This window comes from Vicugna pacos, chromosome 2, assembly GCF_048564905.1.
Source record: "Vicugna pacos chromosome 2, VicPac4, whole genome shotgun sequence".
Lineage (NCBI taxonomy): Eukaryota > Metazoa > Chordata > Mammalia > Artiodactyla > Camelidae > Vicugna > Vicugna pacos.
The window spans coordinates 58,610,972-58,623,149 of record NC_132988.1 but is presented as its reverse complement, the minus strand read 5'-3'; the positions used below and the strand labels follow the sequence as shown (position 1 = coordinate 58,623,149).

The 12,178-nt window shown below is 33.6% G+C and overlaps 1 protein-coding gene across 4 annotated transcripts in view; it reads left to right on the top strand.

The window, feature by feature from the left end:
- CCSER1 (coiled-coil serine rich protein 1) overlaps positions 1-12,178 on the top strand; it is a 1,130,224-nt gene that overhangs the window by 83,936 nt on the left and 1,034,110 nt on the right. The window contains exon 1 of one of the 4 annotated variants that reach the window (XM_072940491.1): positions 8,131-8,160. The exons of 2 other annotated variants lie outside the window; for them this stretch is intronic. The gene's annotated coding sequence lies outside the window, so the exon portion shown is untranslated. Of the gene's footprint in view, positions 1-8,130; positions 8,161-10,712; positions 10,742-12,178 lie in introns of those variants that run through there. One more of the 4 variants, XM_072940473.1, reaches the window with a different exon arrangement.

The following is a 12,178-nucleotide window of genomic DNA, read 5'->3' as shown; positions in this document are numbered from 1 at the left end:
ACTTTAGTTTGTGAATTCTTGGAAGATTAAAACAAAGCAAAACAATGATCTGGAAAACAATTCATTAAAACTGGGGACTTAGAGATTTTATGGACATGGAAATGCTACCAAATGCTACTACAGAGTGACATTTTTTTTTTAATGTCTGAATTTATTAACCTGTGAATGGAGAACTTTTAAATTGAAAATAATGACAGCACCTTAATTATGATGATATTATTGAAAGCCTACTACTGCAATAATAGATGCATTTTCAGTTTCCAGAGCTATGGCAGCTGTCAAACACCAACATTTTTCCTTGAGAATAGGTTTGGTGTAATGTTTTTCAAGGACAAGTTGCTCAGCTATTGTCTCTGAGCACTGCTAGTTAATATTCAACAGTTTTCTTAATCAAAATTGTGTGTCCTGCTCCCTAGAGTGTTTGTTAAAGTGATTATATGTTTATCAGAGCCTTCAACAGCAGTGTATTTCTAGACAAGGTGCTGGTAATGAGAACCTGTATTATCCCAGGGTGCTGATAAGAAATGGAGAAATGCTGTCAAAATCATTGTTTATAAAAAAAAATACTATAGCTCAGAAAGTCAAACCTTTCTTTGAAGTCCTTGTACTTTCTATAACTTCAATTGTTTATCTAGGATAATGGGGCAGCAGGAATATGGTGATACCCTACTACAAACTCCAGAAATGGCATGCCAGTGATCAAATAGTCCTGGGGTCTATTAATCATTGCTTCTGTTGGATGGCTGATTAAGGTTCTTCACAACATGTTTCCTCTAGATTACAGAAAGTTCTTAATGAAGTAAAGCTTGCAGGGCATTAGAGAGCTCAATCTGGCATTCTACAAATGGTATTGAAAGGTCATGTGGGGATAACAAGCTTTGCCAAAAGTAGAATAATGCAACACCTAACATTTTCCATGGAATACTGTATCTAAGTTGCAGGTTTTGTTACTGCTATTTTTTTTAACCTCAAATTATTTTCTATACACACACACACACACACACACACACCCTCTCCCCCCTCCAAATAATCAAAGAATCAGATACATTGTTTGAAACAAAAATGGTCTCTATAATACTGAAAAGAACATTTGTTTTGTATTTCATTTGTTTTGTCTCTATGAGGAATGAAGTTTGCAAACAGTTCATTTTCATTATTATGTTGGTGGATTTTCCTCTAGAATCAGAATATTCAATAATGAAAACACACTTTTGGCCATTGTTTCACAATAAAAAGCACACTTTGGACATTAATTAGGAGACAATGCACGTACAATTCATAGGAGTTAATTTTCGTAAATAACAATCTTTTAAAAAAAATTTTTTTGGGGGGAGGTAATTAGGTTTTTAAAAAATCAATCAATTAATTAATTAACTAATTAATGGAGGTACTGGGTATTGAACCCAGGAACTTGTGCATGCTAAACAGCAGCTCTACCACTGAGCTATCCCCTCCCCCTTAAATAACAATCTTTTTGAAGGCTACAACTAGGGATTTTGATGACCTAAGTGATACTGAGACATATGCTGCACTTTATGCATTGATCTTTGACATCGAAAGATGGTCACATTAATGTAAAAAATGGTTGCTGCTGCATATTTGAAACTTAAGCCACACTATTTGCTGATATTCAGAATAACTCATTTATTTGGTATTGTTATGTATTGTCAATTAATTTCTAACTCCTTGAATAAATTGACCAATTTCATATTTTTATTTACTTCTTATGTGTGGCTTATAATTATTTCAAAATATGAATCACAGATTGATTTGATACCAGGTTTTGGTAGAATTGTGTATCAGTACAGTCAGGAGATAGAAACCACAGAAGGTAAGGAAGCTTAATATATAAAATTATTAAGTTGTGACAACAAGAAATTGACACAACGTTGTAAACTGACTATACTTCAGTAAAAAAAGTAAAAAAAATGAAAAAAGAAAAATGAATACCTAAAAAAAATTGTGACGACAGAGTAACTATGAAATACAGGGAAACTTCTGTAATATTCTAGAGCCAAGGGAGTATACCAAGGAGAGGACAAACTTAGAAGTTGTTCAGATCTTTGGAGAAAAGATATAATTCATCCCATTGGTTAGCAGAGAAATTCAGGGATTTGGCCATGCATCCAGAGGTGGTCTGCAGTTGCTGCACAAGCTAGTGGCAGAGAGAGCAGGAGGGGCACTGGCAGTCAAACATGCGACAATCTAAGGGTGTGGGCATCCTCCAGGCTGCTTGGTGGGCAGAGTAAGGGGCCTGCAGAGGGACCATGAGAGGTTCAGACAGGCATCACCCAGGCCTGCATAGACAATTCTGGCACTGATACAGATTGCAAGATTGGCAAGGAATCATACATTCTGGGCACCATGCATGGCTGGGGTGGAGCTCCACTGAATGTCTTAACATCTACACCAAAACCAGTAATCCCTCCAAACCCCCAAATCCAGTAGCAGAAACCTTGGGAGGACCCCTTCTTCCTGCAGTGTCTGTCCAGCATACATCATGCTCATTGTAAAGAAGAAATGCTTAAATGAATTCCACCTATGATCACAAAGCTTGTATTTATTGAAGATTGCATTAGAGCTGGAAGGCAATTAATTCATAACTGGCATATGTTGTATCACATTTAGATGCTTTGTAGTTAGTTTTACAGCAAAAACAGCAATTCCCTTTGCCTTAAGGATGTCATGTTCTTTACAGGTGCCCTAATTTTAGCCCCTTGTACTTGTCTATCCTGATGAGTTATATTATCTTTGTTTTCAATAGCTGAGAGCTTAGGACTGTGCTTCCATTTCACTGTATCTTGTATACACACCACCCATAGGTCTCTGCAGTGAGATAGAAGCCTGTCTATATATGGCACTGTACGTTTACCCAAATTCTTTAGATGAAGTGTTCGAGCAACCACAGTGGAAAGAACTCAGAGAGTTTCAGTAAACTCTATTCTAATTTGAGCCATTTGGATCTCTTTTATAAGCTGGTGAGGAAACTATTTACCCCTAAAGGCTGAGCTAGAAATAGCACGCAGTTCATTTGGCAAAGCTAAAGAGCAATATTGATTTTGAGGAACTGAGGAGCATGCAATGCATAGATCAATTTGTTACTAGTCAGTCATTCTTTTCCCTGCTATTCGTACAACTGTTACTGTTGTTTAGGTGAGAAAAAGTTAGTGTTAGTGACTGCTTCCTGGTGTTCTAAAGGTGCTATCATTTGCATTCATATTCATATACTGTTGTAATCATGTAACAATGAGCTGTCAACTACTATGTGTATGTAAGACACAGGTATATAGGTGTACAAGTGTCAATAAGGTGTTTAAAAAGATATATGCTAATTAATAATTTTTGGATAAAACTGGTTTATTATGAACCATAGTAACAGCATGCGCTAAGTCACTCACAATATATCTATTTTTTGCTTTAATGTAGGAATTACCACTGGCAAGTAAATTTTTTTTTCTAGCACCCAGGACATAGAACAAGTTTGTAATAAAATGATTTATTCTTTCTTGGGTTAGAGGACGAAAAGCCTTTGATGGAAATACTATAATTGTTTTGGCAGTTTGCTTTGGATTTTTAATCTTTCCTCAGGGTGCTTTTTCTACCTCCTTTAAGTGAAAGAATGAGGGAGAAGAGGTTATTTTATTATACATGTTAAAAATTCCAACATGAATAAATCCAACAGATAAATTGCTTACACTTACAGTTTCTGGAATGTTGCAGGAACATGAGAATTGAGAAACTAACACTTAAGTAAAAATGATTTATTAGTAGTATGGAAAATAGGTGATGCTATAAAAACCACTATGATCCACATCCATAAAGTGAGTAAATGAAATGATTATAGGAGAAGAAATATGTTTTGGCGTAAAACCATTTCCTAAAATCTTCCAACATTAAGATAAATTCTACTTAACCTAAATTTAATGCATGATAATAAGGTCTGTGAATGAACCCATCTCCATTTACTGAAAATTAACAAAATATTACATGTTATAGCAGATGTAGGAGTAAAATGTTACTACTCCCAACTTTAGTGAACTTAAAATCTTTAGCTTTTCAATTGTAAATATTTTGTCTGTGTCTGCCACAGTACCAAGAACTGTGCAAAATATTTGGCTCAAAAATAGATAACTCATTTAGAACAAAAAACAGAAAAAAAAAAAAGAAAAAGATAAAAGGATGGATAAGAAGATGGGGCTAATACATGATATAGTAGGTTATCAATTAACAGATATTCCAAAAATGCATCATTTCCATGGCTCTGTGAACATTAAGCTTGAAAGCCATTAATTTATTTTTTCCTTTGGTTATAAAGGGTAGAAAGTAATTATAGATAGCATTTATTGAGTGTACTCTGTACAAGATGGATACGTACAGAATTGATTGTCTTTACCAATCCTTATACTAGTCCTCTAAGATACACGTTATTTAGGACCTCTTAGTTTTAAATGGAAGTTCAGGCACAACAGGAGAACCACACATGGTCATACTGCTAAAAGTGTGAACAGAGATAACAGTTCTGGATGGCACATCCCCAAGCGCAGGCCTATTCCACTACACGGTTTGGCTTCTAAAAGATAAAAATAATTAAAGTATTTGGCTCTTTAGCTGTTAAGGACTCGATAATTTTAATAACTTGATAATTTTCAAATTTAGCTGGTAATTTCTATTAGATTTGTAGTCCCTCAGCTTTTACTTCTATTTCCCCTAATGTACATACATAGATGAAAACTGAAATGTGATATGAGTGAGCAAGGTGAATATATTATAATTTTAAAAAATCATTTCTTTCTTACATCTGGGAACCTTCTTTTTCCTTTTGAGGCTTTTACTGGTGTTTTCGTGTTCCCCCCATGGCTCACATAACAAAAACTGTGTTGATTTCATCTTTGTGGCTTATTTTATAGATTCTTATTTCTCTAACATTGTTTCTTAAATATTATAGTAATGGAAATAATAATTTTCACCATAGTGAATTATTAAAGTTCCTTTTTGTTTTCTGTCATACCATTATACCAATAAATATATTGAATATTTCCAGGTTTATTTCTTACCTCTCCAATTAAAAAGCAAGCTACTTAAAGGTTGTATCACTATATTCTCTTAATGAGGAAGAGGCTGTATTTATATAATAAATATTGTAGATTAAACAGTTGATTATTCTGACGGGGAGAGAATTATAAAATTGGGTTTTGCTAATTGTAGCGAGATGTTTGATAGATTCACAGTTTCTGAACTTCTTGGCAGGATTAGTCCATCATGATATTATGTACATTTTACAAGTTTAGAATAAGAATTGTTACATTTTCATTAGTAAAAGCCCTGATTAATGGTCCAGCATTAGAAATATTCATTATGTTTTTTTACAGTGAGGTGGTGTGATATCATCGGGAGGGGGTTAAATGCCTTTCAGAAAGATTCAGAAACATGTCTGAGTTCTTAAATTGCTTAGAAATGTACTTAGAGGCATCATGACTGAGTGGACAGAGAATGAGCTTTAGGGTTACATGACTTGGGTATGAATTTCAGCTCTATCATTATTAGCCCTATGAATTTAGCCAAATTGAGTAATCTCACTAAACCATGTTTCTTCGCCTACAAAATACAAATAATCGCATCTCTCATGTAAGGTTTTTGTGAGGATTAACTAGAATAATAAATGAAAAGTATCTGGAACGAAGAAGGTGCTGAAAACTAGTTTAGCTACTTTCAATATTAAATATCAAAGTCTGATGCAGATTATTTAATGTACTGGAGATTATTTATATTCTGAATACTGCGGGGAGAAAATCAAGGGGATTCAAAATATCACAAAAAGTCTGCTTGTTCCCTAGTTTGGCTATTTAAAATTGTGAATAGCATTTTAAAAACATTTTAAATTCTGTTTTTAAGATAAACCTGTGCGGTGGCTTTCAGTTCTTGAGAAAATTTAGCCTGATGTTATTTTTGGCTCTTCCATGAGGTAATTAGTCTCTTCATCTGAAAGAGTTAAGCTGCTGGTAGCTGACCTTTCTCTAAGCTAATGGGTATGTTAGGATCTTTAATCGGCTTCCTTTTAGTTTCCATCTCATAAGTCACAGAGTACAGGAAAAAGACATTCTTTGGTGGGTTGCGTTTATTACTTGCTCCTATAACAGCCCATTGTTAGTTGAGAATTAGCTGTAGCATTTTAGTTCCTACATATTGTAAAAATCAGGCCAGTTATGCAAAAATGAGCATGATGCTTCAAGGTAACATTTGTGTTAATTTCCACATGAGTATATTGATCTACATGTGAAGAATTTTTAGTTGAAATAGTTGTTTAGTGTTACAGATTTTGACCCTGTTACTGAACTCCTTCAGGCCAACTTCACACACACTCTCTTCCACCTTCTGGTGTTTGTAAAATGGTCAATTGCAGTGATTATGTTCAGCTTTGAAATGCTAGGCTTATCTTTCTAATTAAGATGTCCCAGAACACCTTATAAAATATTTGTAACTGGAAAGACTCTAGTAACCTAGGAAAATTGAACAGAATAGGTAGCTTTCCTTTTTTTCTTCTTTGAGAATAAATATAAACAGAGATTATAGAGAAGGTCATTAATATTCTCTAAATATTAAATCATCCTTAAATAGTTATCCCTTTCACAGGAGGGAGCATTATTATTTACTGGGATTACAAACCAATTGGTCATCTGACATCCTGTGGGTTGATAAAGGAATGGAAAAAGCTTTTTTTAAGCACCAGCATGTTCAGAGTTGCATTTCACACGTGAGAGTTTTGATTTTCAACAGTTTTTGTATTTAAAAATAATGTGTTTATGTGTTCATCTCAACATGAGGAAGTTAAAGTCTCAGACAAGTCAAACTTTTTCAAGGTCGTACAATTTAAAATTTACAAATGAAATTTCAATCCAGTTTAGTCTGATGTCAGATCCTAATCTTTGCTGCCATGTGCCTTTGTTCCTGAACTTCATTATAATTGTAAGTGCCTTGCTGACTAAAATACAAATAAATATGTTTGTCTTGATCTCAATAAAAAGTTATTCATTTCTGTAATATTGAGTCTCTACTGGTACTTAGTGTTCTAGTCACTAAGGATTCAGCAGTGAACAACATGGACTCAATCCCTGCTTTCAGGAAGATTATTTTCTAGTTGGGAAAGACACCAGTAATCAGTTGGGGAAACAAGCAAGGGAAATACCAGGTAGTGATAAGTCCTACGGCAGAAAATTGAAATGAGGTGATGTGGCTGAGTGACTGAGCAGCCTCTTTGGATTGGATAGTCAGGGAAGGTCTCCTATGAAGCTGATATTTAAAATAGGTTTTATGAGTATGTGTCATTTATATGCATAACTGGAACATTGTGCTGTACACTAGAAATTGACACACTGTAACTGATGGTACAATCAAATAAAAACAAAAAACAAAAAACAAACAGGTTTTATTGGTTAAAAAGGGTCAGTCACATGACAGCTAAGAGTGGAGGAGGGGTTGTTAATCATGGCAAAGGACCTAAATATCCCTGGTAGTAATAGCAGAATAGTGGGTGATGAGGTTAGAAGTCAGTTAAAGCCACAATGTGGTTTTAATCAGAAAATGGACACAAAGGTAACTCTTGTTGGTCTGTGGAGTATGATTGTGGGGGCAAGAATGGAAGTAGAGATCCCAGAGAGATGTGTGCTATTGCCAAACTAGAGGTAAAGCCATGTGGCTTTGACTGCAGTGGGTTGGATGTGGGTGGTAAATAAAAAGAGGAATCCTGGAGAGCCCCACTGAATGTTTTTAGTATGTTTGTGGTTGATGGGGGGAGTTTATTGAGAAGGAGTAACAGATTTGATGGAGGGAGTGAGAAATCCCGGGCTTATTAGAGTTAAATTTAAATATTAATTTGATCCATGTGAAATTGTTTATATTTAATTTCTGACCATCAAGAATAGTAATTTCATATAGTTCAACCCGGTACCTACTAGACATTCTTGCAGAGATATTAAATAGGCCATTGTACATGTAAGTCTGAAGTACCAGGAGGCAATCTGGGATGAATACATAGATTAAAAAGTCATCATTATGGGAACAGATGAGGTAAAAATGGAGGGTGTAGATAAAGCAAAGAATAGGGTCCAGGATAATCCAAAGTGGAGGCAAAATGAATTGTGTGGGTTGGCAAGATGTGGAAAGGTACTAGTGAGCTCCTTATTGTTGCCTCTTTGCTATTACCTGACCCTCATCACTTGTGTGTATTTTTGTTGGTATCTGAATGTGAGAATTAACCTCTATTTGCCTACACATTTTGCATCCTGTTAATTAAGTGAGCCCTAGGCTAGACCGAAGGTTTTTGTTTTTTTTTAATTTTTAAAAATTTTAAATAAGATTCATGTGTGTATGGTACAATAGAGTCTGAGGGATAAACAGATGGTGGAGGTGATAATTGGAACTTTATAGCCAAAATGGTTCTCTCTTGCTCTTATTTTTTGCCGAGAATAGAGATGTCCAAGTTTTTGTCAGCATTCATGTGTATACACACACATGCACAGATCATCAAAAACGTGGGTCAGGATTCAATAAAACTTCTGACTTTTTCTTGTAGAACAGATAGTGTATTTGGGGCATTAAAAAGAAGTATAAATGCATCATTAATCAGGGTTAGAAACTGAAAGAATATACTGGATTTGGAAAACACTTTTATGAGCCAGTTTTGGATTTACATATAAATGTTTTAACTGTATGTTACCAGAGTTATCAAAATTTGTATGTGCCTTTGAAAACAATGGGCAAGAAAGTGCTATATAATTTTGACCTAGTACAGAGTTGAAGAAGGTTAAAGCAACTAGTTGTAGCTGTTGATACATACTGGTTACTATCTGAATAATAATAAACCATAATCTCAGGAAAATATAGATAGAAAATTAACTTGGAAAAGGTATTGAAGAAAAAACTTGCTATGAGAAACAGAGTGCTCTGCATACTAAAGTGACCAACACTTTTCACAACATCAGATTTTATTTTATAATTTTGCATAGAAATATTAAGTATAATTTTGCATAGAATTAAACTTAACTCTTTGTTGTAAAAATCGGATTCTAACTTGAAAAATAACTAAAAAATACAGTGTCAAATGTGTATTACTACTTCTTCAGATTTATGGTGAATTTTGAAAACATCTGTTTTTATCCTAAGATAGAATGGAAGTGACTGTCTTAGCAAAATGTAAATATAGCCTAAAAAACCATAAAATTATGACTATATAATAAATACATGACATATTTATAGAGAGAGATCTGGGATACTAAAGATACTAAGAGTGTTACACAGTTATTTTCACATATAGTCATTTTCATACATATGAAGTGGATTTATAATATTTGTATATATGTATGGGATCTCTTTTCTCCTTTCATTTTGAAACCATCTGGTTCCTATTTTTGTTTTGCTTGATTTAAAGGAAAGCAAATTTGATTTGATTTTTAAAATGAAGCAGTTTCTCATCATGTATTAGAGGATATCACTTACTATAAAATTTCCAATACTGCCAACATAGCTTTTTAGGTAAAAAAAAGAAAAAAATAACAGAGAAAACAAAATTTTTAAAATTACTTTGATTGACTACATTTGCAAAATGAAAAACTGGCAGGGGTTGTATATTATGTTATAACTTAGTTTGAATAAATCAGCAAACGTATTTAGTTGTGTCATTGATGATTAGGTTTATAGGGCTCAAGAGTTTTTCTGTGTGTGCTGAAAGTGAAAAATATGGTAAATTGGTGAATGGACTTTAGAAGGCTACATATAACACTGGCAGAAGGACATTGTCTTTTGCACACCATTATTTTCCTGGGCCTGACACATAATAGATCCTTAATAAATATGTATTGAATGAATGAATGTATTATGTTACAGGGGTCAAAGATGAAAATCTGAGCATAAACAAACAATTCTTAATGGTAACTTCACAAAAAATGGATTCTTCATGTCACTTGACTGTTTGATTCCTGCTTCCTAACTGGGCTTTGCTGGTCCTGCACTACAGATTTTACCTCAGAATCATTATACAGTTGGTAATTTACTGATCAGTAAGCAGAGAACTTAAAAACCTCGGGCATTTAACACTAATCTTCTGTTCCAGTCGTTACTTAACTCTAGGGGATGTGTTGCCATTAAATACCCCATGACCCTCCGGTCTCACTCTGCTGGATCTTGTATTCTACCTGGATCTGGCTGATGGTAGATACAGATAAACTCTTTGCTTACTATTGTCTGACGTATTTGTAGAACTTTTAAATTTTTAGTTACTTTTCTTGAGATCCAGACTGTGGTACACATCTAAGTTACTCTTCTAGGAGAATAAAACATCATTCTGTGGAAAAGACATAATGAACTTCTTTCTTATTCCTCATAATAATATATATAGTCTTATTTCACAGCCTATGTTAGTCACATAACCCATCAGGGAAATAGAGGAAAGCTTAGTGGGAAAGTTGATGTTTATAACAATTGAATCTTCCTGCTTGTCATGCTCAACAGGGAAAGCACACCACTAATGTGTGTCTGTGTCTGTGTGTCTGTGTATTCTGTGTTCCTTAGGATTTCCTAGTTGCAAGATCATGCTATCTGCACATAGAGGTATTTACTTCTTTCTTTTCAATCTGAATGTCTTTTTTTCTCCTGTTTGCCCTGTCTAGAACCTCTAGTGCAATGTTGAATAGGCATAACAAGAGTGAACATCCCTGCTTGTTTCCAAGTTTAGAAAGAAAGGATTCAGGTATTTACCACTAAGTATTATGATAACCGTGAATTTTTCATACATGTCTTTTATCAGATGGAGGGTTTTCCCTCTAAGTTTGTTGAGAGTCTTTATCATGGAAGTATGTTGAAATTTACTGAGTGCTTTTGGTGCATCTGTGAGATATCATGTGGTTTATTTTTCTTAATTTTGTTGATTATGGTGTTTCACAATAATTAATCGATTAATTTTTGGATGTTAAATCAACCTTGCATTTCTGGAAAATCCATTTTGTCATGGTGTATGACCCTTTTATTTTGTTTGCTAGGATTTTGTTGAGGATTTTGCATGTAAATTCATAATAAACATTGGTCTTTAGTGTTCTTTTCCATGCCATTTTCTGGTTTTGATATTGGTTGATATTGGCCTCATAGAATAAATTGGAAAGCATTTCCTTTTTTTGGAAATTTGTAAAGAATTGGTATTAATTTTTCTATAAATGTTTAATAAAATACACCAGTGAAATCATCTTGTCATGGTGTTTTATTTCTGGGAAGATTTTTAAATGACTAATTAATTATCTTTATTTATTGTAAGCCTGTTCAGGTTTTATGTTTATTCTTGAGTCAGTATTGGTAGTTTGAGTCTTTGAGGAATTTGTCCTTTTCCTCTAACTTTTCTAATTTGTTTGGATACAGTTGTTCATAGTATTTCTTGTAATTTTGTAAGGTTGGTAGTGATATTCTCTCTTTGATTTTTTACTTTAATAATTTCAATGTTCTTCTTTTTTGGGGTCTTTCTGAAATTTTGTCAATTTTTTCAATTTTGTTGGATTTTCTGTATTTTCTACTTTTTAGTTCAGTAATTAGCACACTAATCTTTATTATTTCATTTAGTCTGTGTGTGCTGGATTTTATTTGTCTTTTCTTGCAACTGTCCTCAAGGTGAAAGGTGATGCTATTGATTTGAAATATTTCTTCCAGTTTAATATGTTTATAGCTGTAAATATCCCTCAATGCACTGCTTATGCTACATTTTATAAGTTGTTTACTCTTCACTCATCTCAAAGCAGTTTTTAATTTCTCTTTTGATTAAAAAATTTTTTTGATCCATTGGTTATTTAGAAGTGCATTATTTAGTTTCTACACATTTGTGAACTTTCCAAATTACCGTTTGTTATTGATTTCTAACTTCATTTCTTTGTGGTTGAAGAACCTATTTTGTATGATTTCAGTTGTTCAGTGACTCTCTTTATCTTTAGTAATTGTCTTGTTTGTTTCACAGTGTATTTTGTCTGATATTAATGTAACCTTTTTGCTTTCCTGCATTGCTATTGGTATGGTATATTTATGTTTTCATCTTGTTTGTATCTTTGAATCTAAAATATGTCTCCCATAGATAGCATATTTTGGATGCTATTGTTATTTGTATCGAGTGTAAGAACTAGTCTCTTTTTGATTGGATTGTTTAATTAAT